The sequence below is a fragment of the Lynx canadensis genome, chromosome C2 (assembly GCF_007474595.2).
Source record: "Lynx canadensis isolate LIC74 chromosome C2, mLynCan4.pri.v2, whole genome shotgun sequence".
Taxonomy (NCBI): domain Eukaryota; kingdom Metazoa; phylum Chordata; class Mammalia; order Carnivora; family Felidae; genus Lynx; species Lynx canadensis.
In genome coordinates, this window is record NC_044311.2 from 38,794,037 (window position 1) to 38,820,345 (window position 26,309).

The window sequence follows — 26,309 nt, forward strand, 5'->3', positions numbered from 1 at the left end:
GCTTTTTTTGGAATGTATGTGCTTTGTGGACAGAGATTGTTTCTTCAATATGTAGATGCATCATAAAAACACTGATAATCACACATCTTTTCCTGGACTTCAAACATGGCTGAATGGTGTTCCAGAATAATCTACTTCCTCTTGTGCTTAAAAGCCAAAAATATGGTCCTTAGAAGTCACTAAGAGTATAAGAGGGCAATCTGAAGATCATGAGGTTTGACATTAAGGAGAGAAAAATAAATAAGACACATAAAAATTGAAAAGACAGAAACATGAGAATAAATCTGGGGTTGGGGGTGGTGTTTTTTAGATCCTGTATTTGGGAATTTATGGGCTGAAATATGCTGGCACTTTAGCTAGTACTTTAAAATTTTTCCCAAAGGTACCTAAAATGGGAATATTCTATATTTAACATTAGCACAGAACATAAACATTTAACAAAGACCCAATTTTCTCACCAATGGTGTTTAATGAGCCATGGTGCAGTTTAATGGGGAATCTTTGCAGTATGCCCAATATCTGAGTGAGGATGACTCATCCTGTTGTACAAGGATTCTCCAATCAGAATTATTACTTAAGCATTTTGCCATTTTAAAAATGAGCATGGTAGGCAAGGTTTTACCTACAAATCATGAAATAAATTCAGAGAAAAGCTCAGTGGAGCCATAAAGCAGCCAAAATTTGGATGGGTCCCAAGAAATCAACACTTGGAGGTAAAGATATCATTGTGGCCCATTAAATGCAACTATTGTAAGGAAAGAGGTAATTGTGTTAGTCATGATCACAGTACACATAAAATAAGTGAGCCTCACAAACAAATGTTTCTCTTGATACAAAAAGTTATAAAAACAAATAGTGTCTTATATTATCATGTCTCAACCTGTGGCTCAAGACCCTAAGGAGAGCAGAGGAAGGTTTTAAAATGACAGATGAATATTCCTGTTTTCTAAGAAGATTAGCAAAACTGTTAAGAGTGAACAAAAGTAATATTGAGAAGAGTCAACACTCAATGTGTGACAGAAAGGGAAAAAAAGATATGAGGAGAGAAATCATATCATGAATCCACTCATTCCTGTCATCACTTTGTGTGGTAGGCTGAATAATGCCCCCCAAAGATGTCCATACACTAATGTCTGGAAGCTGTGCATTGATTACTTTATATGGCAAAAGGGTCTGTGCAGGTGTAATTAAGGTTACCTTAAAACAGGTAGATTACATTGGATTATATGGTTGGATCCAAACTAGTCACATAAGACCTTAAATGCAGAGAAACTTCTTTGCCTGGAGTCAGAGAGATGCGGCCTAAGAGAAGGCAGAAAGGAGACTCAAAAAAAACAAAAACAAAAACAAAAACAAAAACAAAAACAAAAACCCAAGGATATCAGGAAGATTTCACATGTGAGAAAGATAGCATACACCATTGCTGACTCTGAGGTGGAGGAGATCACCTGAAAGGGCCAAAGAGAGATCTAGGAGGCAAGGGTGTCCCCAGTTTTCAGTCAGCAAGGGAACAGGGACTCCAGTCCCACAACTGCAAGGAACAGATTCTGCTAACCACCTGAATGATCCTCGAAGTGGATTCTTCCCACAGCTTTCCTGTAAGAGCCCAGCCAATCAACACTTTGATTTTGGCCTTGTGAGACCCAGAGTAGAGAACCCAGTTGAGTCAACCTGGACTACTGACCTATATAAGTGTAAGATAATAAATTTGCATTGTCCTAAGCTGTTTGTGGTAATTTGTTATGGCATCCTAGCAAACCAGTACACTCTGACCCCCTCTCACAAGAGGAAGTACAAAATGATGGGCAGGTTAAGCACCCAGGCATTTGACTTTTTAATACATGAATTACTGAATAAGGATATGGCTGGAACGACCTCTCATAAGCACAGTCCTTCCTGCCCCAAGCCCACAACTGGTAGAAAAGAAGTCACTTAGACACATCTATGTTTTAGATCATGCTTAGCAAAGAAAAACCCAGACCAATGAGAAGGTTGTGGGTTTGTAGATGTGTGCCTATGGGGCCCTTTATGCTGCTTAATTATCCATGTGTGTCACCCTCAGTATGATCATCATGCACAACATATCACTCATTTACTCAGAATGTATTCTTTTATAGTTCATCAAATCATTTTATTTTCCAGTGTATATCCTGTCTGGAATATACTGTCACGCAAAGTCAGTATGAGGAATTGGTGCTGAGGTGGGAATAACAAAGTCTAAACCAGGATGGAAGGTCAGCACAACTGGGCAAACCAAACCTGAGGAGAGCAAGCCAAAAGTTAGAAAGCATCTCTCATGATAAAAGCAAGCAATGGCCATTTTAATTTTTCTTCTTTGAACTTTGTTTTATAAATTTTATAAATTTACTATAATAAGCTACTTTTAGATCAGAAAGGACAAAAGTCATTTTAAAAACTGACAAAACTTAATGAGGAGATAAAACATGGAACTCGGGAGTCACTTCCCACATCCCAGGATACCATACATGAGGACCCCTACCCTCCCCACTCCTTCTCAGGACTTCCTCCCTGGGCTTCCAAACTGCCAAGCCCTCTGTGTATCATGGCACTGTAGATTACTGTCTCTCCAAGTGCTCTCTTTCTTTATACTGGGGAGACTAGCCTCTCTTAGCTTCCCTTCAGCTCATCCAGCCTCTCTTTCTCTCCTTTGTGAACATGTTCCTTTAATACAAATACTCCCCAGGAATACCTCCTCCGTTCCCTTCTCACTTTACCAACTCATCCTGGGAAATCTCATCCACACCCAGTCATCTTAACTTCCAGCCCATCCCCTTCTCTGTCAACTACAGACTCCAATATCTAACCACTGCCAAGACAACTCCACCTGGAGTCCTTCTACTGGAATAAAAACTTAGTAAGTACCAACTGTGTATCTGACCCTGGGTGTGGGTGTTCCCCACCCCCAAGCCAGCCCCAGTCAATCTGCTGCTCTTGCTCCTGAATGACTCAGAAATGGCATCATCACCAAGAAGCTGTTTGTTTGTGTTAAAAAAATGTTGTGAGTTATCTTGTTTGAAATGGGAGATCTCTGGACTTTAGAGGATATGATATCAAGAAGCAAGCCACACTTTGCAGTTCAGTAGTTTACAAGGTCAATCAAGGAAAGAAAAAGAAAACAGTTCCAGAGGTGCTATACTACATCAGATACTGCAGCATGAACTAGCTTTGTCATATCTGAAAATTTAGCCCTCTATGGTAATCCTTCCTGGACTGGAAAATAATATAAGAATGCAGAAGTTCAACTGTAGATAAATGCATTTTCTTATGTGAAAGCAGCACTTAAAACAAATAACCTCCTGAGAAATAGCTTACAAGCATTTTAACTTCTCTTTGAATTGGTCCTCTTGGATAAAAAGTTCATCACCACTGGTTATCGATTGTTCATCTACATATTCACCAATGCCTTTTATAGTTTCTGGAGTGCAGTAGACAATTAATTCTGTTGATTAAATGAGTGAATGAATGAATGACTCTTGAAGGTCATGCACCGTGTAGCTAACTCCTTGAGCAGACCAGCCCCAGCCTCTCTTGTATTTTCCCACTGTGATCAGTCACTTCATTGCCCACTCTCTGACCTGGCAGCACTTGTTACAAAACGCTGTCTCCATTTCAGTTCAAAATAATAAATTGAACAACACAATGCTTTTTATCTGTAGTATCCAGGTAAGAGGTCAGCCTCTGTCCTTTCTTGGCTGTGTTCTAGGAGGGAAGTTGCTTTGCAAGGAATTCTAAAGCAAGGGGCCTCTGACAGGCAACGCAGGGCAAGAGGACCCAATCCCAGTTTGCTACTAGTGGGTGCTCTCCTGGCTCCTCTAGGCAACTCATTTTTAAGGAGGCACTCACTTTCAGGGTTGTGTAGGTGTGGGCTCTGCACTTACAGCAGCCTGAGAGTAAGTGCCATCTTCAACTTGACTCTTCAATTGCCTTACTGCTCCATGGTTTTGACCTTAGGCAGCCAAGCTGAGCCCTAGAGGGAGCCAAACAGCCTCTTATCCAAGGAAATACTCTTAAGAAATTTCCATCCAATTTGCCACAATGTGCAATATCTTCGTTCGCACCTAAATGGAATGTGTGGGCTGGATGCTGACTTTCAAAACTTCTGTCCTGCAGGTCTGCCTTTGAGTATCGCTGAGAATGAACTGCTTTCATTTAAACAGAGCCATTCTGTTCCCCAAAGCAGTGAGCCAGAGAGGTCTGTCAGCCACAGCTGTTTCCCAGCTGTCCACAGAGCTGTTGAATTGCTTCAAACGGTTTTTCAGTGTGTTCTTGGAATCCCATCCTCAGAACACCTGGAGTCTTGCTTTATCTGCTTTCAATATCCTGAAGCATTTATATAGTTGGTTGTCATCTATTATCTTCTCCAGTTATGTTCTGTGGAGCTGATTTTCCATACCTGGGTTTCTAATATCTGAAGAGAGACCTTTGTGCCAAGACCTTGCTATTTACCACTCTGTCCCAATATAGAGATAATGACTGGGAACTTGGCTCCAAACTAAAACCAACCTGCAATCAGATACTAGCTGTGATGCAAATAAACTTGGTGATCTTGAGCCAGTTACTTAACCTCACTAAGCTTTCAGTAACCTTTGTCAGTACAGTGGAGATAAAAATATTCCCTCCCTTGTAAGTGTTTTGGATAACAGTTATATGGGATAATTCATGTTAAATATCTGGTATATTGTAGCTCAGTTAAGGATGGGTATGATTACTGTTATTATTCATGTCATCAAAACCATCAGAGGGGGTTTGTCCATTATAAAATGGAATGATACCTTCTACCTATGTGTTTCTCCTTTGACACTCAAAAATTACTTCAAGGGAAAAAAATGATATTGTCAAGCAGAGAAGCAATGGAAACTCTTCTCTACTTCCCTCTCTCACAAATTACCCCTTAAATTTCTGCACTTGGAAAGAGTACCTAATTCTTGTTCAGTGGGCATTTACTTTCTCTCTCAGAGCCTCAGGTACTGTCTAAAAATGCAGTTGAGTGAGGTTGTCTTTAAGGTCCTTCCAGAGCTAAAATTCTGTGGCTCTCAGACTCAAACTCCAAGCCAAAGTCTCCACATGTAGAGTGTACATGTTTTCCTAATTATGCTGATGGAGCCTGGGTGCAGCATTGAAATCAGGAATTAAGCAGCAACTATATAATAGTGTCCTGGACAAATGACTGTAAATTTGATTCTTGTCTGCATGAGTGAGGAGAGAGTTATAATAGCAAGTGCATATGCCCTCCTTGCCTTGACCCTGACCCCCAGGATTATCAACTCAGGACACCCCCAAAGGTGTCTGAGCCCAGGGAGATCTTACTAAGTTTGAGCAGGTCATGTTGTCTGTGGCCCTATATGGGAATGAAAAATCTCTATCCATAGGGCCATCTCTTATAGGAGAGAAACATGGTTCATGTTTCTTTCAAATGACATGTTATCTTCCTCAATCAGGCAAAATATTGGGTTGAGGTGAGGGAAGCTTTAAGCCTTCCTAGATCCCCTCCCCACAGGAGTGGTACAGGGGTCCATATCCCCTTCTTCTGTGCTTACAAAGCTGCCTGGACTACCAACTTGTTGGTACCAAACTTGTATCTACATCCCCCTTTAGAGAGGAGCTTCTTGAGGGCAGGAGCTGTGTCTGGTTTATTACCCCTTCCCTCAATCACTTCTACAGTGCCTACTACATAGCAGGTGCTGCATAAATGTTTGCTAAGTGAAATTAATCATAAAAGGAGAACTTGACTGTCGGGTTTCATTTTGTGCTAAGCCTAATTGGCACATCACTGTTCTATTTTGAGAAGTAGCAGTGGTATAGAACAAAGAATATTGGACATGCTTTGTCTCTCATCTCTGGCACTTATGAGCCTTGTAAATTTAAATAAACCACTTATGCATTTAGAACCTCAGTTTATTAGAATGGAGATAATTAACTGTGGTGATGATCAAATTAGATGATATATGTGTACACACTCAGTTAATGGTTGTTATCACTAGATGACATACTCCGAAGCAAAAAATTCAGATGGAGCTTTTCATTTGCTGCCAATTGGTAGCTTTGGGTTGCGTCTAAATATTGACTCAAGTGCACCATTGCTTTGATGGGTAGAATAAAGATGTTACTGATTTTAGAACTAGCTGAAAATTAGCTAAAGTCAATAAAATATTTTGATCACATGGTTGTTAGTAACTTACAAAAACATAGTCTACTTATCTAAGGAAATAGAAGTTCTGGTTTTTGTATCAATCTTTCTTCACTTACTGTAAAATCTTGAGAAAATTTTAAAAAATCCTCTGCACCCAATTATTTCACTTAAATGCACGCATCCTCCCTACCCAGGAAAACTATGTGAGAATAACTGAAGTGCTGGGTATGAAGCTATTTGAGTTCTTTGAAAAAGATACACAATATAAATCTGTTATTTTTATTTCTGAGTAAATTTGTTCAAGAATAGAATCTGAGTTTATATGATGGTGTTTTATAGACCTGGGTTTATGTAGAGGCTTTTAAACTGATACTATCCCAGTGTGTTTAATATGGAATTGGATAGACACAGAAAATGCAGTAGAGTACTGTTAAATGACACCGTATGCAGGTTTGAAACACAATGCATAGTGAAAATGGCTGGTCTCTCTGCATTCTCCAGAAGCCTGCTGCCTTCCGTGGGAAGTACACTGGTTTAATATCCTCTGACTTCCTCAGAGGTGTAATTTTTTCCCCCTGGAATTCAATGAAAGCATAAGAAAGGGCCCTGAATACTCCCTCACTGTTTGCCTTCTCCCACAGCAATAACAATACAATACTTCTCTACCAAATATTAGATACTAAAAGTAGAGTCACCCAAGTTTCTCCCCAAAGAATTGGGCAAATGGTTCAAGGACATGAACCTTAAACTGTATGTGAGTGTTTTGTTTGTTTTTTTTTTTCAGAATGTAGGCATAAAACCATCTCAGTCTCCTCGATGCTGCTTAGAAGATATTAAATGAATGTCGTCTCTGTTCTCTAAGCCAGCCTGGAAGTGAAGGAACTACTTTGTACATTTCATCTTATTTTTGACTACAAGTAGAAAGTTATTCAGCTTTCTCTTGAATTCCTGTGTAGAATATTGATAACACCAGTGATGAGAAACCACAAACTTACTGTAGTCTAAAACTCTGAAATGCATAGGCAGAGTGGGCCAGAGGTGAAAAAAGAACAATATATAAGACTTTAAAAAGAAGACATGATCCAAACAAAAGAATAAATGAAGACCGCAATTAAATATTGAAAAACAACAGTGAAAGGAGAGTGTCGACTAAAGGGACTGAAGGAAAATAAAGCTAAAAAATAAAAACTCTTCTGATTATGGCAGTTGGTAATCACTTCTCCTACGTTAAGAAAATGAACCCAAAAATCTAACCAGAAAATTCAATGATGAATGAAAAAAAAATCAGACAGCCCCATTAAGTCACCCTTACTGGAAAGGCATTTCTCCAAAAATAACAGTTCTACTTTTAATTATAGGTTCTTGGGTTTGTTAATCAGCCATCTTCCTCAAGGCTAAGCTCGGTGCAAATAACAGACAAGGATTCAGCAAAATGCCCTGTTTAATTAAAAAGAATTTAATTAAAAATATTTTTAAACACATGACCAATCACCATTATTTATGCAGATGTTCCTTCATGGTTCTTTGGAAAGACTTTTTCTTTTCTTTTTCTTTTTTTTTTTTTTTAAATATGCTGTTCTTCTGCAAGAACTGCTGTGAAATGAGAAGCACTATGACTGGTAGTTAATACCTATTTTTATCAAAACAGCAGTGCAGCTCACACATCGCCGGTGCAGCCGTAACCATAGTAACCCCAAGTAGAAAGGGTCTTCAGATTATCAACACGATCAAAGGTAAGATAGTTCATGTGCCTCTGGAATAGTTACACTGTGGCAAACTTTAAAGGATAAAGATGGATTTCCTCCTCCCCCAACCCCATACCCTAAATGTTGAATGAAAATAGTGACTTGCAAGTACAGTGTATAAAAACGTCTCTCATTTTAGAAGACTCTTATTTCCTCAAAGTGTTAATAGAAAAGATGGAAACTCAGTGCTATGCATTTGTCCCGTGCTTCTTCCTGATTATGCCAAGGAGACAATAATAGTCATTTTGTCGAGTTGGGAGAATTTGCTAGAGGGAAAACCTCACCCTCAACTGCCCTGAAGGATGAGAAGCCATATTTTGTGTCCATGTGTTTGGAGGATGGCTATGGTCAGTGGTGACTGTAGGGCACATGGGATAAGCTATATACGGTGATGCAGGGTGTGGACTGGCAGTCCACTTATGAGGAAAAGGAGCTTTTCATTAGAGAAACAGTGGAACCGGTTTTAAAAAGCAGTATAATACCAACCCCAAAACAGACCTGAATGTGGCTTTATAATTTGTGGTTGGGACAGGATGGAGTGGGGACAGAGCAGGGAATAAAAAGCTAGAGTACCCATGATCAGTTATTTTATCAGAGGAACTATGATTTATATAATTCAAATAGAGGCTAGCTAGTAGGCAAGTTAGTATACAAGCCTTTATACAACATTTTGTAATGCCTTATATGACCACAGGAGCAGCATCTGGAAACACAGGGAAACTACTTGGAATTTTAAGTACCCAAATGTATAGCAGATATTACAAAAAGTAGAGAATCCACATGAAGATAAATATAATTCAATTATTTTTCTTCTTTAAACCTCTTTATATTGGAGATAGACTATGAAAGTGGGTGAACAAGTAATGAAATATAAGAAAATAATTATTTCATCATGGCTACTTAAGAAAAGAATGGTTATCTGGCAATTTTATGTTCAATTGTAAACAAATAAGAATGCTATGATAGTATTATCTAAAAAGCCAATAAAGTGCCTCAGAAGAACTCACTACTAATAAACATTTATTTAATAAGTTAGCAATTTGCAAATAATTTTCCATAACGCATTTCATTTGATCTTATAGTAATTCTGTGAAGAAACTGGAGGTACTTTCTGTTTTGTTTTGCTTTTATAGTATTTATTTTAAGCATGGGAAGTGAGGGTTCAGAGAAGTTAAAGCACTAAAACATAGTGCTCCATTCACCCATGACACTAATCTTGCCTTAATGAACAGACACTTTCAATATCCAGGATAATTCAGCCACTAGAAGACCCTATTTTTACTTCATTTTTAGGTAACTCCTACCCCATCACATGTCTATTTTATTTTTAGTGGCAGTTTGTTTCTCTTGGGATTGAAAGTTTATGATCCATCCCTAACTGTGATCATTTTAGGCAGATAATTTTCTAGGAGCTCTCTTAGATCTTTAACCCACAGACAAAGGAGCTGGCACCATATTCCTCAGTGCCCTAGCTCACACCTCCCCTTGGGACCAATTTGCACCAGAATTACAGCGACACCTACCGGTGATTTTAGGTAGCACATACTGGGAATGTTGGGTAATGGACACTGCCAGGAGACAGCTTGGCTGGTGGCATCTCAGAAGGGAGGTCACTAATCTGAGAGGTGGATGTCTCAGAGATCAGTACTCAGCCCACTTCACTCTATAACTCACCAGTTTACTCAGAAATACAAATATTTCACTCATCAATTCCTATATTCATTAGGTCTCTGGACTGGCATCATTAGCAACAACTGGACATTTAGAATTGCAGTTTTGGAACCCACCTCAGACCTACTGAATAAGAGTATCTGGAGACAGAGCCCAGTAATCTGCATATTAACAAATTCTCCAAGTGAGTTTTAACGTTTATTTATTTTTTGGGCAGAGAGAGACAGAGCATGAACGGGGGAGGGGCAGAGAGAGAGGGAGACACAGAATCAGAAACAGGCTCCAGGCTCTGAGCCATCAGCCCAGAGCCTGACGCGGGGCTCAAACTCACGGACGGCGAGATCGTGACCTGGCTGAAGTCGGACGCTTAACCGACTGCGCCACCCAGGCGCCCCTCCAAGTGAGTTTTAAGTACACTCGAGTTGGAGAACCACTAAGTAGAGCAAGAATTATCTCAGCAATTATCCAAGTCCTCTTGGAATTTATGAGGAAATTAAACCTAAAAAGGTAAAGTGGCCACCTGATTTGCTCTGTGAGTCAGTAGCAGGCACTAAACTAGACCTCAGATCTCCCAACTCCCAGTAATAAAAATAGCATGGTGCTATGACACTTGTCAAGTAGAGGCTGGTTGGGCTCAACATTAGCAAAGCAGAGACTTTGACTCTGTATCTATATTCCTCTTGGCTTCTAATTTCAATAAATGAATTATCATCCATGCATTTAATTTAAGTTCCAGACAGGATAATGCCAGAGTGAATTTTATAAATTCAATTAACAAGAGCCAGTAGTCTCCTTATGAAAGCCAACATCCAGTACTCAGGGCTTCATCAAGCACTTGGGATTCTTAGCACACGTTAGCTGCCAGAGCAAGTCAAGATGTGTGACATACATGTAATACACAAAGTCACTGAATTTTTTTTTTTTTACTTCATGGCATGTGCAGTAATACCATATTGAGTTGGAAGATTTTCCCTTAAGATCTCCTCATCACATTTCACAGTAATTTACTAACATGATATAAAAAATGATTGGTTAATTTTCTCACTTCTATGAAATTTTGAAGAGTTCTTTTTTACATACATAGATCTGCTTCAACATAAATGCATAAATGTGATCACATTGTACATATGCTGTTTATTTGTTTACTTTGTTTTAATTATCTTTTTTTCTTTTTAACACGTCTCCCCTTTTCCCATCTCTTCCTTGCCTAAACGTGTATCTTTCCTCCTCCTAAATAACCCTATTTATACTCTAATATATGTCCACCAAATATCTTTATATTAAAATTATCTTTGTAATAATCACATACACACATTTGTAACAGATGTTAAATCAGAAGTTTAAGGAACAAAGAAAAAAATAACATGTCCTGCAGTCAGATGCACAATTTTAAAATATATATCCAAAAAAATGAGAAAATCTCTCCCTCTAGACTCTAACCTAGAGGTGAAGATTTGTGAAGAGAGTTGTTTTCCTGCATGTGAGCTGTGAATATCACACAGGGGTGTTTGACCCTCATCTCAAGCCTAGGGGAAGGGACTTTGGCGAGGCCATCAGACAGCTTACGATGTGACTAGAGTTTGGGGACACGGAGAAACGCTCTATGATTCTCAAATAAGAAATCTAATGGGCTATGGCTATCCAGTTGCTCTGATGGTAGCTAATTATCAATCAAATAAAACATTTCGTTACCACATCTGTGGCTCTACCTTGTAGAAACTGCATCCAGTAAAGGGTAGATGTGACATATGGGAAAGAATAAAGAACCCAGCCACACCTGTTCTCCAAAAGGTAGGCAACCTACCTTCAACAGGCTAGGGCAGATAGCGTGAAGTCTTAAATTAAGTTGAAAACTTGGGATATTACACAGGATTGGACATGTTCACTGCTGAATTGAGACTCCAATTGCAACTTAAATAGGTTTTTATCCAGCGGGTGGAAAAAAAATTTAACCTCACTGAATACTTTTAAAGGAGCGTGGGAGACACTGGAATAGAATAGAGCCCAGAAATAAACCCATGATTATATGATCAATTAATCTATGACAAAGGAGATGGGGATATGCAATGGGGAAAATACAGTCTCTTCAACAAACAGTGCTGGGAAAACTGCACAGCAACATGCAAAACAAGGAAATGGGACCACCTTCTTACATGATACACAAAAGTAAAGGATTTCTTTTAGGATTAAGGACCTAAACATGAGACCTGAAACCATAAAACTCCTAGAAGAAAACACAGGCAGCAATTTCTCTGACATCATCCATAGAAACATTTTTCTAGACATATCTCCTTGGGCAAGGGCAACAAAAGCAAAATTAAAGTATTGGGACTACATCAAAATAAAAAGCTTCTTCACAACAAAGGAAAAAAAATCAATAAAACAAAAAGACAATCTACTGAATGGGAGAAGATACTTGCAAATGACATATCCAATAAGGGGCTGGCATCCCAAATATTTAAAGAACTTACACAACTCAACACAAAGACCACCAATAACTCTATTAAAAATGTGCAGAAGACATGAACAGACATTTCCCAAAGAACACATACAGATGACCAATAAACACAGGAAAAGATGCTCAGTATCATTCATCATCAGGGAAATGCAAATCAAAACCGCAATGAGATATCACCTTATATCTGCCAGAATGGCTGAATCAAAAACACAAGAAACAAGTGTTGGTGAGGATGTGGAGAAAAATGAACCCTTGTGCACTGTGGGTAGGAAGGCAAATTGGTACATCCACTGTGGAAAACAGTATGGAAGTTCCTCAAAAAATTAAATGATCCAGTAACTCCACTATTGGGTATTTACCCAAAGAATACAAAAACACCGACTTGAAGATATATTCACCCCTATGCTTGTTGCAGCATTACTTACAATAGCCAAATTACAGAAACAATCCAAGTGTCCATTGATAGATGAATGAAGAACCCAAGGGTCCATCAATAGATGAATGGGTAGATACACAGTGGAATATTACTTAGCCGTAAAAAATAATGAGATTTTTGCCATTTGCAACAACATGGATGGATCTACAGGCAATAATGCTGAATAAAATACATCAGTCAGAGAAAGAGAAATATCATATGATTTCACTCATGTGGAATTTAAGAAACAAAAAGAAAAATGAGACAAACCAAAACCAAACAACAAACAAACAAACAAACAAACAAACAAAAAACCACCAGATTCTTAACTATAGAGAAAAACTGATGGTTACCACAGGGGAGGTGGATAGAGAGATGGGTGAAATAAGTGGAGGGGATTAAGTGTATACTTACTGTGATGAGCCTTAAGAAATGTATGGAATTGATGAATCACTATATCGTACACCTGAAACTAATATATCAGTGTATGTTAGTTTTACTGGGAAATTTTTAAAAATTTTTAAAAATTAAAAAATTAAAAATAAAGAAGCAGTGGGAGAAACAAAGCCTTGCTTTATACATACGTATACGTTTGTATATATGTATTAAATATTGGGATCATTTTTTATGTACACTTTTCTACATCTTGCTTTACATAGTCAATAATGCCTCCTGGAAAACTCTCAAGTCAGCTGGAAGACCACTAATTTAACCTCTTTAATGGTTACATGATATGGTGTAGATGTTCTACGACCTTCCAATAATTTCCCTTGTTGATAGGATTCACTTTGCTCCTTATTGTTTTTTTTTCTCCACTTAAAAAAGATGTTGCAATAAACATCTTTTGTCCATATATCCTTAGGAACCCAGTATTTTTACTTCTGTGGGACAGACTCCCAGAAGTCAGATTACTAGACCAGAAGGAACTATATACTTTCAATTCTAATACTTTTTGCCAAATTGCTTCCCAAAGGTCTGTTAATGATTTAAACTTTCACTAGCAGTATATAGCAGTCTACTTTTTGCTGCCTCCCTGTCAGCAATGACTGTTATTTGGCATTACAATTGTTGCCAAACTGCTACAGGTAAAATGATATGCTGTTACTTTATTTTACATTTCTATGACTTCTGGTGAGTACACAACTTTCCATATTTGAACCCCAAGTGAATTTGCTCTTCTATGAATCACTTCTTCATAGTCTTTGTCCATTTTTCTGTTATTTATTGCTAAATTGTCATTTTAAAGCGTATTTCTTTACACTTTAGGGAAATAGTAATATCTGTCCTCTACATTTAAATGCTTTCCCCCCAAAATGTTGTCTATTTGTTGACTTTTTAATGGTATCTTTTGTTATTTAAATATGTTTTTATATAGTCAAATACGTCTATTCTTTATTTATAGATACTGGGTTTCCATTCTTTGTTAAGAAGAATTTTCCTATTTATAATTGGCAAATAAAGATATACATATTTTGTTACAGTTCTTTTACTTCATTTTGTCATTTACATTTTAATTCTTCCAAGCATATTTTTATAAATGGTTAGATAATCCCAATTTTATTATCTTCTAAATGGCTAGCCAGTAAATTGTGCAGGTACCATTTGTTAAATAAATCATTCTTTCCCACTGGATTGAAATACCTGTTAGCTGAATATGTTTGTCAAATTCTCATTTATACTGAGATGTGTTTCTGGATCCTCTATTCTTTTCCACTGGTCTGTGTAATCCTAGGCCAATACCATATTGATCTGATTATAATAGTTTTGTAGTAGATTCTTATATCTGGTTAGGCAGTTCCGTTAATGCTCTTATTTTAATTCATAAATATTAATATAATTTTATTCAGTTCATATTTTTAAAGTGTTATATTTTCATGAGTGTGGCATTGAATTTTTATTTAATTTAGAGACAAGTGGCATTTTTATTACATCATTCTTCTCATTACCAAGACATCGAGCTAACACAGGCTACTGGCTTCCTCCCCAAAATCAAAGATAGAGAAAGTACACAGAGAAAAATGGAATTGAGATTAACAAATCACAATAATAATACCAAAAAAACCTGGAAATTGCCAGGGAGAAGTAAGGCTGTTTTGGATTGCTGGCTAGTAGAAGGAAGGTGAGGGAAGTGGAAAGGTGCAACTTTCAAAGGGCAGCTATTCACAGCAGTGAAAAGACAAATTAAAAAAAAAAAAAAGTTTAAGATCCACCCTTTAGGCTCAACTTGCATTTCCATGAAGTAATTATTGCTCAGCTCCTTACCACACAAGGCACACATAATTGGCTAGACACTAAGACAGGTGTTCATGGGGGGGGGTGGTAATAACAGGGCATTACAAAAGATCTCCTGGGGTAAGAAGTTGATGAAACTGTGGCATTCTCTTTCCCTACAAATCCTGGGGCTGGTGGATTACCGTTATAATTTCTCCCTAAAGGTCTTAATTAACCCTAACGTGAACAATTGGGTAATGCAGGTTTCTCAATCTTGGCACTACTGACATTTTGGGCCATATGATTATCTGCTGTGGAGGGCAGATTGCTCCATTGTCTTTAATTTATCTATTCAGTTCTTTACTTGGAAAATCATGAATTTTATCTGCCCTTGACCATCCTAAGATTTATTACCAGGTGTTTGTTCAAATTGTCTTCTGACAACTTCAGGAATTTATTCCATGTGTGTATGTTCTGTTTGTTCTGACTGATCTTCCTCTCTCAAGCTGCTGAAAAGTCATGTTGCATTTTTATTTTTCTCTGTTGGCTAATTGAGTATTATGTTAAGACTGTTTGTTGGACTATCTTCCAGGATAGCAGTCCTGTAAGTACCATCAAGTAGACCAGTTGTATAGAAATGCTTCAGGCACTTGGAGGAAGCCATCCCCTTAACAGAGACACCAAGTTCAGTCAAGCAGGTCACCCTTTTCCATTACCAAAATCCACATATTCCTACAACTCATCTGACTTTAGCAAAATCAGATAATTGGACTCTATGTTTTTAGCAAAATCAGGTAGATTGGAGAGGGTAATAAAAGGCAAAGAAACCAAGTTAAGGTCACCCCTTCCCTGGAAGCTACTGTTAACCTTCATGAATTTTTTAGTGACCATAATGTTTACATTAGGACCAAATGATTCATCTCTAAACCTTAGTTTACTCTTTTGTAAAATAAGGGTGTTAGATTAATTCCTAAAGTCTCTTTCTGCAAAAATATCCTACCATTTTATTATTTAAAATCACTCCTTATGTCATCTGAAGCAATGTGTAGAAAATTGGATCCATGGCTAAATAAGATGGCTATAAAAATTTTATAGGGGCACCTGGGTGGCTCAGTCAGTTAAGTGTCCAACTTTGGCTCAGGTCATGATTTTATGGTTCATGGGTTGGAGCCCTGCATTGGGCTCTGTGCTAATGGCTCAGAGCCTGGAGCCTGCTTCAGATTCTGTGTCTCCCTGTCTTTCTGATTCTTCCCCACTCACACACTCTCTCTCTCTCAAAAATAAACAAACATTAAAAATAAGTTAAAAAATTATGAGACAATTTGGAAAAGTCACACACACACACACACACACACACACACACACACACACTGGAATATTATTCAGCCATAAAAAAGAATGAAATCCTGCCATTTGTGAAAACATGGATGGACCGAGAGGTATTATGATAAGTGAAGCAAGTCAGACAGAGAAACACAAAAACCATATGATTTCACTTATATGTGCAATCTCAAAAACAAGACAAATGAACAAAAAAAATGCAGAAACAGACCCACAAATACAGAGGAAAAACCGGTGGTTGCTAGAGGTGAGATGGTGAAGTGATGGGCAAAATGGGTGAAGGAAAAGGGGCAGTACAGGATTCCATGTGGAATGAATAAGTCATGGAGATGAAAGGTACACCATAGGAATAGTCAATAGCACTGTAATAGCATTGAATGGTAACAGATGGTAGTTAGCATAGCATAATGTATAGAATTGTTGAATCACTATGTCGTACATCTAAAATGAATGTAACATTGTGTGTCAACTATACTTTAATAAAAAGAAAATTAGAGAAATTTGAATGTGGACTAGGTATTAGATGATACCAAAGGACTAAGGAAAATTTTGTAGGTTTGATAATGGCTTCATGGTTACATAAGAACAATGTCCATAACTGTAGAGATGTATATCAAAATACATGTGGATAAAATGACAAAACCTGATATTTGCTTTCACATATTCCTATCTCCTGCCTATGAAGTTAAATATAAAGTATATTTGTGTTTTATAAAAGTAAAATTACTACATTACACATATTATGCTCCTAACTTTAACCAAGCAAGTCACAAATGAATTTAGTTGGTCAAGGGAGCATTCTACTAACCAACTAGGTAGATTCATGGAAATCCATTACTATTTCCAGGAAAATAGGCAAAAATGTGCATGTCGTACTTGCTGATGGAAAAATACCATCCTCATTTTAGTATATCATAAAAATAACAATATAATAAAAATAAAAAAAATAATAATAAATATCTCATTTAATCCTCACAAATAACATTTAAAATAAGTCTATCTTCATTTTATATATGGAGAAACTGAGGCTCAAATAGGTCCGACAGAATATGAATTTAAACACAGGCCTATCCCACTCCATGGACAATATTCTTAATCAATAGTCAATGACTGTTCTATTTATTCAGTAAATATTTACTATGCCCTGTGCAAACCTCAACAGGATTCTTGTATTTTGAGATCTGTAAATGCTTTCTTAAAGATCTGGTCATTAAATGTTATTTAATGCTGATGATGATAAAGACAAAAAAATGGATCTTATTAAGTACTATATGTACTTTGACTTGCTTAATTGGTGAATTAAACTAATAATTTATATTAACTAGATTTTTAAATTCTAAACTTAATGAAAAGAATTATAAACTGTATTTTCCCACAAAGCTACACAGGTAGTTTCTATTTACTCCTTTGAGGTAAATATTTATTTCTCATATCCAGTCTTCCCAATTTAGGGCCATCAAATGTGTCAACATACTTTGAAACAGGGGTAACATAATATAAATGTCAAGTTTCTTGGAACTGTAATAATCTACATAAAACAAAACAATAACGGACATTAAAAAAACAACTCAGAATGTCGGACTTTAGGAATATGTGATTTATGTTTCTACTAAGGAAAAAAAAAACAAGTTGAGACATTTGACAGGAATCTATTTAATCTGTTTCTCTCAAGCCAGAGGTTGCAGTATTTATAGTTCTGAATGGCACATACATGATATGAAAATCATACAGAGCTTCTCACTCTTGTTTCTCTTTGCTTTTTTTCTGAAGTACGGATGAAACTAGTTTACAGGTTCTTATGTATTGAAGCATAAAAATAAGACTGGAAAAAGAGACTTTAGAAAAAAAAAATTCAGACATATTAGTTCAAAATCATAGGAATAAAGTGCCTGTATTTCACCAAAATGCCATAATCTGTGCAGTGCACTGTATCTACACTTAATTCTTCTACTTGATTTAAAATATTTCTGTGGTATTTTTATTAAGGATCATATTTTTGTGTGGAGTCATAAAATGCTGAACTCATTGTAATAGAGACTAGAATGTTGGTGGCCAGGGGCTCAGAGTGGGGGCAATGGGGAGATGTTGGTTAAAGAATATCAACTTCCAACTATAAGATGAATAAGTTTAGAGCTCCACAATACAGAATATTAATACAGTTAACAAAACTATAATGTATACTTGAAAGTTGTTAAAAGAGTAGAACATGAATGTTACCACCACCACACACCCACCTACATGCACACACACACACACACACACACACACACACACACACACAGAAAGGGAATTATATGTGGGGATAGAGATGTTGACTAACTTTATTGTGGTAATCATTTTGCGATATATATGATTATCAAATGATCACATTGTACACCTTAAATGTACATATGTTATATGTCAAAAATATCCCCATAAAGCTGGAAAAAAGGATTATACTTTTTGGTTTCACCACTTCCATATCTGTATTGCTCTAAAATAGTGCTGCCCCACAAAAACATAACATAAACCACATATGTAATTTAAAATTTTCTAGTAACCACATTAAAAAAATAGAAATGGATAAAATTAATTTTGATAGTACATTTTTATTTAACTAAATAGTAAATGAATCTTGTAATTTCAAAATGTAATCAATATAAAAGTTATCAATGGGAGATTGTGCTTTTTTTCATATGTCTTTGAATCTAGGGTGTATTTTACACTTAGAGCCCATCAATTTGGTCTAGCCACATTTAAGGTAGCAATATGTGGCTTGTAGCCCTTATAATGGACAGAGCAATTCTTGAGTAAGCCCTATCTGAAGTTACGTAAATCAGGACAACCCGAAATAATTTTCTTGGAAAAAAACAGGACAAGTGTATGAGTAAGAATTATTTTCTAGTTTTAAATACTGGACTAATACTTCTGAAGTTCAAAATAGTACAGCTGTATTTGAGTCTCAATGCAGCTGCATTATATAAAATGAAGACATTTTATTCCAAATAGGAAACAGAGAAATTGATGAAGTGAGAAAATGCACAGCCCAAATGCACTTGAATGAGTGGCTTCCTGCAGACCTTGAAAGAAATGTCAGTCCTGTAAATACCAGGATGAGTTTCTGGCATCTTCTGAGTGATTAATACTTAATGTAATGTGCTGAATTTTTCCTTTTCCTAAAGGAAGCTCCTACTGTGGACATCTTCCAACCTAAACAGTAACAATAACAACAACAACAACAAGGACCTACACTACTATAAGTGCTTCTGCAAGTCTACAATCTATGGCCTGGTGCTTTCTGGAAAATTTTAAGCTACTGACCAACTGGTGAACAGGGAGAAAGAAATATTGGCTGTAATACTGGACAAGAATAAAGACACATATTTTTGTGTTAGTTGAATATATCCTTTTTGGAGGACAGAAACCAATACTGCCACTCAGGTGGAAGTTTAGCTATTCATTCATTAATTTAATAAGTATAAATTAAAAACTACATACTAAAACGGAAAATGGGGGAAACCAGAAAAAAAAATCCTTCCTCATAGGGGACAAAAACATAAGGAAATAAATAGTAGATTAATAGTGATTAGTGCTATACAAGAATGTAAGGCAAGGAAGGGGGTTGATGAGCATCATGATTTGTGGGAAACTATGTGGCAGGGGAGATGGGGTTCAATTTTTGATAGGATGATTAGGGAAGGTCTCATTGAGGTGATATTTGAGCAAAGACCAGAAGAAGGCAAGGAGGGAGAAACAACAAATGCAAATGTGCTGAGGCAGTAACAATACTGATGTGTTCAGGAACAGCACATGGGTACACTGGGACTCCCAAGTGTCTTTATGCACCTTAAAGACCTCTCTATGTCACTCACTCCATGTAAAGGGACATTTCATACTTATTAATAAAAATCCACTATACTAAATAGTCAAATTTACTAAACTGGGACCCAAGTCAATGATGAATGAGACAGGAGGATAGTATGAGGTCAGAGAGTTCCCTTATGGGCTTTGGACATTTGTAAATTGAGGGATATTAACTAAAGCATCTATTTCCAGTTGTTGTCATATTGTCTTTCCAGTTGTTGTCATTTATCTTTCCTCTCTTCCATCTCCCTACTTTTCCTTATCTAAACACACCTGAAGATAAGCTGGCTGATTGATCAAGTCCTCTAAGTATGTCTCTCCTCCCCTATCCTGCCATTTACCATACATGATCTCTTTGGGGGCTCTGTCTTTAATCATCCACTTTCTGTTAAGTGTTGCTGCTGACCTTTACATCATCAGGAGGATCTTAGTGAGAAAAAGAGGAAATTAAATCAAACAATAGTCAAATTGTCTTAACTGGAGGTAAACTGAAAATTGGCCAAGGAGAGTCAGAAACATTCAGGAAGAATTAGATTTAAGTCTAAATGTGTATCTATAAAGAAAAATATGAATAGTTAATAACACCTGCCTAAGATATAACTAAGGCTAAATGGAAAAGAATTAATTTAAAGAAGGCCAAGAAGAGCCAAACCTGGAGAACATAGGTTCTTTTTCATAAATTAGGGAGTCACAATAATTTAGGCAATAAATGAATAATTGTAAGGTAAGATTAACTAGGTGTTTTAAGGTTGTTGAAGATCTTAAATTGCACCAATTTAGCAGAGTAGGTTCAGTGTGTTTTAATATAACAATTAGTTCCCAGTAAAAGAAGAAAGCTTAAGTATTCCTTTTCACATGTGGATCTCTACTATGTAAGATCTCTAACATTTGCTGAATCAGGGTTTGAGTCCAAGAATGTCTAGGTGGGGGGACTTTGGGTTGACTTTTAACTTTCTTTAAAACAAAAGCTTGTTTAAAAATGAAAACCAGTCTCTTATGCTGGTTTTCATTTTTAAACAAGCTTTTGTTTTAAAGAAAGTTAAAAGCATAAGAGACTGTTAAAAACTGAGAACAAACTGAGGGTTGATGGGGGGTGGGAGGGAGGGGAGGGTGGGTGATGGGTATTGAGGAGGGCACCTTTTGGGATGAGCACTGGGTGTTGTATGGAAACCAACTTGTCAATAAATTTCATAAAAAAAAATAAAATAAAATAAAATCACCTTTTTGCACCAAAAAAAAAAAAAATAAAAATAAAAATGAAAACCAATCTTACAGAAATAAGAAACAGGGAATGTTAAAGCTGCAAAGAATTCTAGTCGAAACTTTTCATTTTACAGATGGAAAGTCAGTTTCTTCATCTGTAAAATGAAAGGTTTGGGAGAAATGAGATTGAATATCTTCCACAACCAAGAACGCATAAAATCTAGAAAGGCTAAATGGTGCCCAAAGTTGCACAGCTGGTCTGTGCCAGACTTGGAAAGTAGATTTGGTTCCCGGGATTCTCTTTATGGCTGTGAGTCAATTCTGTATTTTATTTATTTATTTATGTTTTTTTAAAAAAATATATTTTTTGATAGAGACAGAGCATGAGTGGGGGAGGGGCAGAGAGAGAGGGAAACACAGAATCCGAAGCTGCCTCCAGGCTCTGAGCTTTCAGCACAGAGTCTGACGCGGGGCTCAAACTCACAAACCGCGAGATCATGACCTGAGCTGAAGTTGGACGCTTAACCGACTGGGCACCCCCAATTCTGTATTTTAAAAAGTTTAGTCAGCCCAACTGTTTGACACAATGCAGATAAATATCCATCTTACCAAGTTGGTTTATTTTTCTATTTCAGTCAGTTTTCCTGTGTCCTGGGATATCACCAGCCACAGAAGGAGCAAAGCTTTAACACAACACAATTGTGCTTGGAGCTGGCTGAATCACTCAACAGAATGCAACAAACTTGGCCTTTAGTGTTGGGACCAGGGAACAATGGATGCACTGCTTTTAAGCATGCAGATTTGTGCAAAAATGACATGAAATGGGACCTGACTGTTAAAAGCAAAATGTCCATATATAGACAAAAGAGAACAGCCCTAAATAGCTAGAAATCACTGATGGGTTGAAAATATTTCATCCTGAGTTCATGCTTCCCATGGCTACCAAGGAACTCCTCCATTTCCTTCGGGCTGTGAGAGTATAGCATGAAATCTTCCAGCAATGACTAGTGGCTAGGTCATCTTCAACCATGGAGGTGGAGCAGTCTGTCCCTATACACTGCTCTGGCGCTCTGGTGCTGTAATTTACACCGAGAGTTCCTAATCTGAGACCTCCTTTTATTTCATCTTCTTCCAGGAAGTAAGTCAATATCATGCATTAAAAAATTATTTTTCCTACCTCATACCATAAACAAAATAAAGCAGGTAAAAAAGTTGGAAAAATATTCGTACCTTATATTATAGACAAAGGTTAATATCCCTAATACATTAAGGGCTTCTAAAACTTGAAAAATAAAGACTAACAACCCTACTGGAAAAAAAAATCTTATAAACAGATCATTTTCAGGAAAAAAATACAGATGTCCCTTAAACATATGAACAAATTTTTAACCTTACTCATAGTAAAAGAAGTACTAAGTCAAACCAGAGGGAGACACAAATCTTTACCTACTATAAGTAAATAACCAAAACTGTGATAGAATTCTGCATTGACAAAGTGATGAAGAATACATACTGTCATATGTATCTGGTGTGAATGGAAAATAGTGCAAACTTTATGGAGAGGAATTTGGCATCTAAGAAAATTACAAATGCATTTACCTTTTAACCGGTTTCTAAAACCTATGCCAAAGAAACACTAGCAAAAAGTGACAGGGTATTTATTTTAATATTATTAGTTGCAACACCATTCATAATTGCAAAGGACAAGAAAAAACTAAATGTCCACAAATAGACAATGGGTTGAATCATCTGTGGAGTATTCTGCAGTTATAAAAGAGAAAGAGATCTTTGCATATTGCAATGGAGGACTCACCAAAACATTGTTAAAGAAGAGTAAGGTGAAGAACCATGTGTATAGTAGCATATAGTAGAGTATGTGTATATTTGTGTATTTACTTAGATTAAAAATAGAAGGATAAATGAAAAACTAACCAAAATGGTTGGAAAATTAAGGTAGAGGGGACAGGGATAGAAACTAGATGTCTCTTCTTTGTTCCCATGGTTTTCATTTTGGAATTCTCTAGCTATTTAATCTAATTTCATAACAAAATTATAAAACAGTTTTTAACTAAAATAAAACAAATGAACAGTATTGCATATTCACAATATACAATCTACAGAGGAATTATTTCAAGGCTCTTAAAAGAGTAATTTTTAACTGTTCATCACTAGTGAGATACTCAAAAGTTAAAAAGAACCACAGTGAAATCTTAAGCAGTTTTCAATAATCATATTTTTAACAATGTATACTAAAATTTTGAAAATATTTATTTTAAGAAAATAAATTATATTAATGTAATAATAAGAAAAAGTAGGCAGAAGAAAAATAAAAATAAAAATTTAAGGTGGTTAATTAAAATTTCTGTAATCCTAAATTTGGGCTGAAAATATTAATATAAGTTTGTGATATTGTTTCTCCTTTAAAACAAATAAAAATATTTAGAAACAATGACCAATCCAGTAGCAATGAAACCCCCTAGTGCCCAAAATTTTGGTCTATAAATAAATTTCCCTCTTTTCTTTTTTAAATTTTTTTAAATGTTTACTTATTTTTGAGAGAGAGAGAGAGAGAGACAGAGCATGGGCAGGGAAGGGGCAGAGAGAAACGGAGACACAGAATTCAAAGCAGGCTCCAGGCTCTGAGCTGTCAGAATAAAGCCCAATGCGGGGCTCAAACTCATGAACTGTGAGACTGCGACCTGAGCCGAAGCCAGACAGGTGCCCCAGTAAATTTCTCTCTTATAAAGAAACAAGGCTTCTTGGGGAAATGGCTGGTTCCAAGTCAGGGTACAAGAAACACACAAAATAAGGTTGGAACATGTAGTCCTACTCAAAGACAGGAAACCTATGTAAGACCATTGGGGTCATGACAAAAGGATATAGGAGAAACCTGAAGAAGCAACCAGTTGTCAAGTAGGAGTATTCTGAACATCAAAGAGAATGACAGCAATAGATTAAAACACATCAACCATATTAAAATCCATGTGTTGATATAATACTTTAAAAAAGAAAAATCTCTGTCGTCATATGTGGAGGATGCTAAGGAAACAAGTTATTATTTTGAAAATTAGTAAATAAAGGAAAAGAACAAATCATTTATCCTGCTTCCTTGTTCAAATGATATCATGGGGTACTACATAGTTGATCTGGAAAGCTGCTTATTTATAAGAGAGTACCAGCTAATAAATACAAAAGGTAGGATACAATTAGCATACCACCAGTTTGTAACCCCTAATTAATATTGGACTAATTAAGCAGTAACCATCAATGGATGCTAAAGGCATTAGCCAAAATGGGGAATGCTAAAAGGTAATGCTTCTCAAATCTTAATGTGCATATGAATCACTTTAGGATACTGTTGAATCCTAGAATCCAATTCAGTAGATCTGAGGTTGAGCCTGAGGTTCTGCATTTGTAATAAGCAAACACATGGTGCCAATACCACTGGTCAGATGGCTATTCTCAAAAAAGACAAAACAGTCCCTGACATTCAGGAGCTGGCCTACTATTATTATCGGGGCTTTGGTGTTCTCCTGCGGAACGTAAAGAATTTCACAGAACAACATCAGACAAGGTCACTCTGTGACCACAATGAATCAAGACAAAAACAGAAATATTGCAGAACAGAGCCACCTGGGTGGCTCAGTTGGTTGAGCATCCAACTCTTGATTTTGGGTCAGACCATGATCCCAGGGTCGTTAGATCAAGCCTGTGGTGGGCTCCATGCTGAGCTTAAGATTCTCTCTCTCTCTCCCTCTGCTCCTCTCCCCCCTCATATATGTGCATTCTCTCTCTAAAACAAAACCCCAAAACAAAAGTAAATGAATAAATAAAACAAAACAATCCAACGACAACAAAACAATAATTTATAATCATGTCTCAACAGAAATAATGAACACTGTCCAAACTAAAAAACTGACCAAACATCTTCCTATCTTAGTTATTCTAAGTGACCACTACTTCTTTACCAATTTTAACTTTAGGCTCAATCCAGTCTTTCCTGATTTTAGATAAGACTTATTAAAATGCCCTCTTGCTTCCTGACAGCATCTTATCCAGAGCAAAGCTCCAATTCCTTAAGCCCTCCCTCAAATCACCAAACATATTATGCCTGAGCCTATAACAAGTCTTTTCTAATACCCACTGAGAGGTCCCATGTTTCCTCTGGTGTGAATTTTCTCTCATTATAACATGTAATAAACACATCTTTTTAGCTACAGGTATGCTCTGGTGGGTTCTGTTGGAATAGCTGTACAACAGTGTGATGAGTCAAGTTGACAGCTGAGTCACTATCACTACGTGATATTTTGCTATAGAAACTCGCAACACCACCTACAAAGTAATCTTGCCAAAAAAGATGAACGTGAATCTCATTAAGCCTCTAGATTTAACCATCAGATTTACAAGAAATATGTGCTATAGAGGTATATTTTAAGGAGCCATATTCAATCCAACCACAAGACAAATTGCCTATTTTCCCCCCAACAAATAACTGATGAAAATAAAAGATGGAAGAAGAACATACAAATTAAAAGAGACTCGATACTCAACGCTAATCACTTGTAACATGTAGCCCTTATTTGGCCCTAATTTGTATAAACTATTACACAAACTAATAATGATAATTACAAAAAAGCAATTGGGGATATTTGAAGAGAGACTAGATCTTTGATAAAATTAAAAAATAATTATAGGGGCACCTGTGTGCCTCAGTCGGTTGAGTGTCTGACTTTGGCTCAGGTCATGACCTCACGGTCTGTGAGTTCGAGCCCTGCTTCAGGCTCTGTGCTGACAGCTCAGAGCCTGGAGCCTGCTTCAGATTCTGTGTCTCCCTCTCTCTCTGCCCCTCCCCCACTCATGCTTTGTCTCTCTCTCTCTCTCTCTCTCTCTCTCTCTCTCTCTCTCTCTCTCTGTCAAAAATAAATAAACATTAAAATAATATTTAAAAAAATAATTATAAATATTTTTAGGTTTCATAATGACAATACCATTACAAATATTTACAAATAAATGATACAATATCTGAGGTTTGCTTTAACATAATCCAGTCATTATGAGAGGGAGTGTAGGGGGGGTGTAGACAAAAATATTGACCATATTTGGTAACTGCTGAAGGGTATATGACAGTTGTTTTTATTATTCTCCCTACTCTTAATATGTTTGAAAAGTTCCATAGTAAACAATTTTTTTGAAAATATTTTTTACTTTTAAATTCAATAGGTCATTTTTGAAAGAAGACAAGTTGGAGAAAAAAATAACTCCTATAGCTCA

At 36.6% G+C, this 26,309-nt stretch overlaps 1 protein-coding gene across 1 annotated transcript in view; it reads right to left on the bottom strand.

Moving 5' to 3' along the window:
• Positions 1-26,309, bottom strand: part of SLC9A9 (solute carrier family 9 member A9) — a 575,498-nt gene that overhangs the window by 372,966 nt on the left and 176,223 nt on the right. The window lies entirely within an intron of this gene.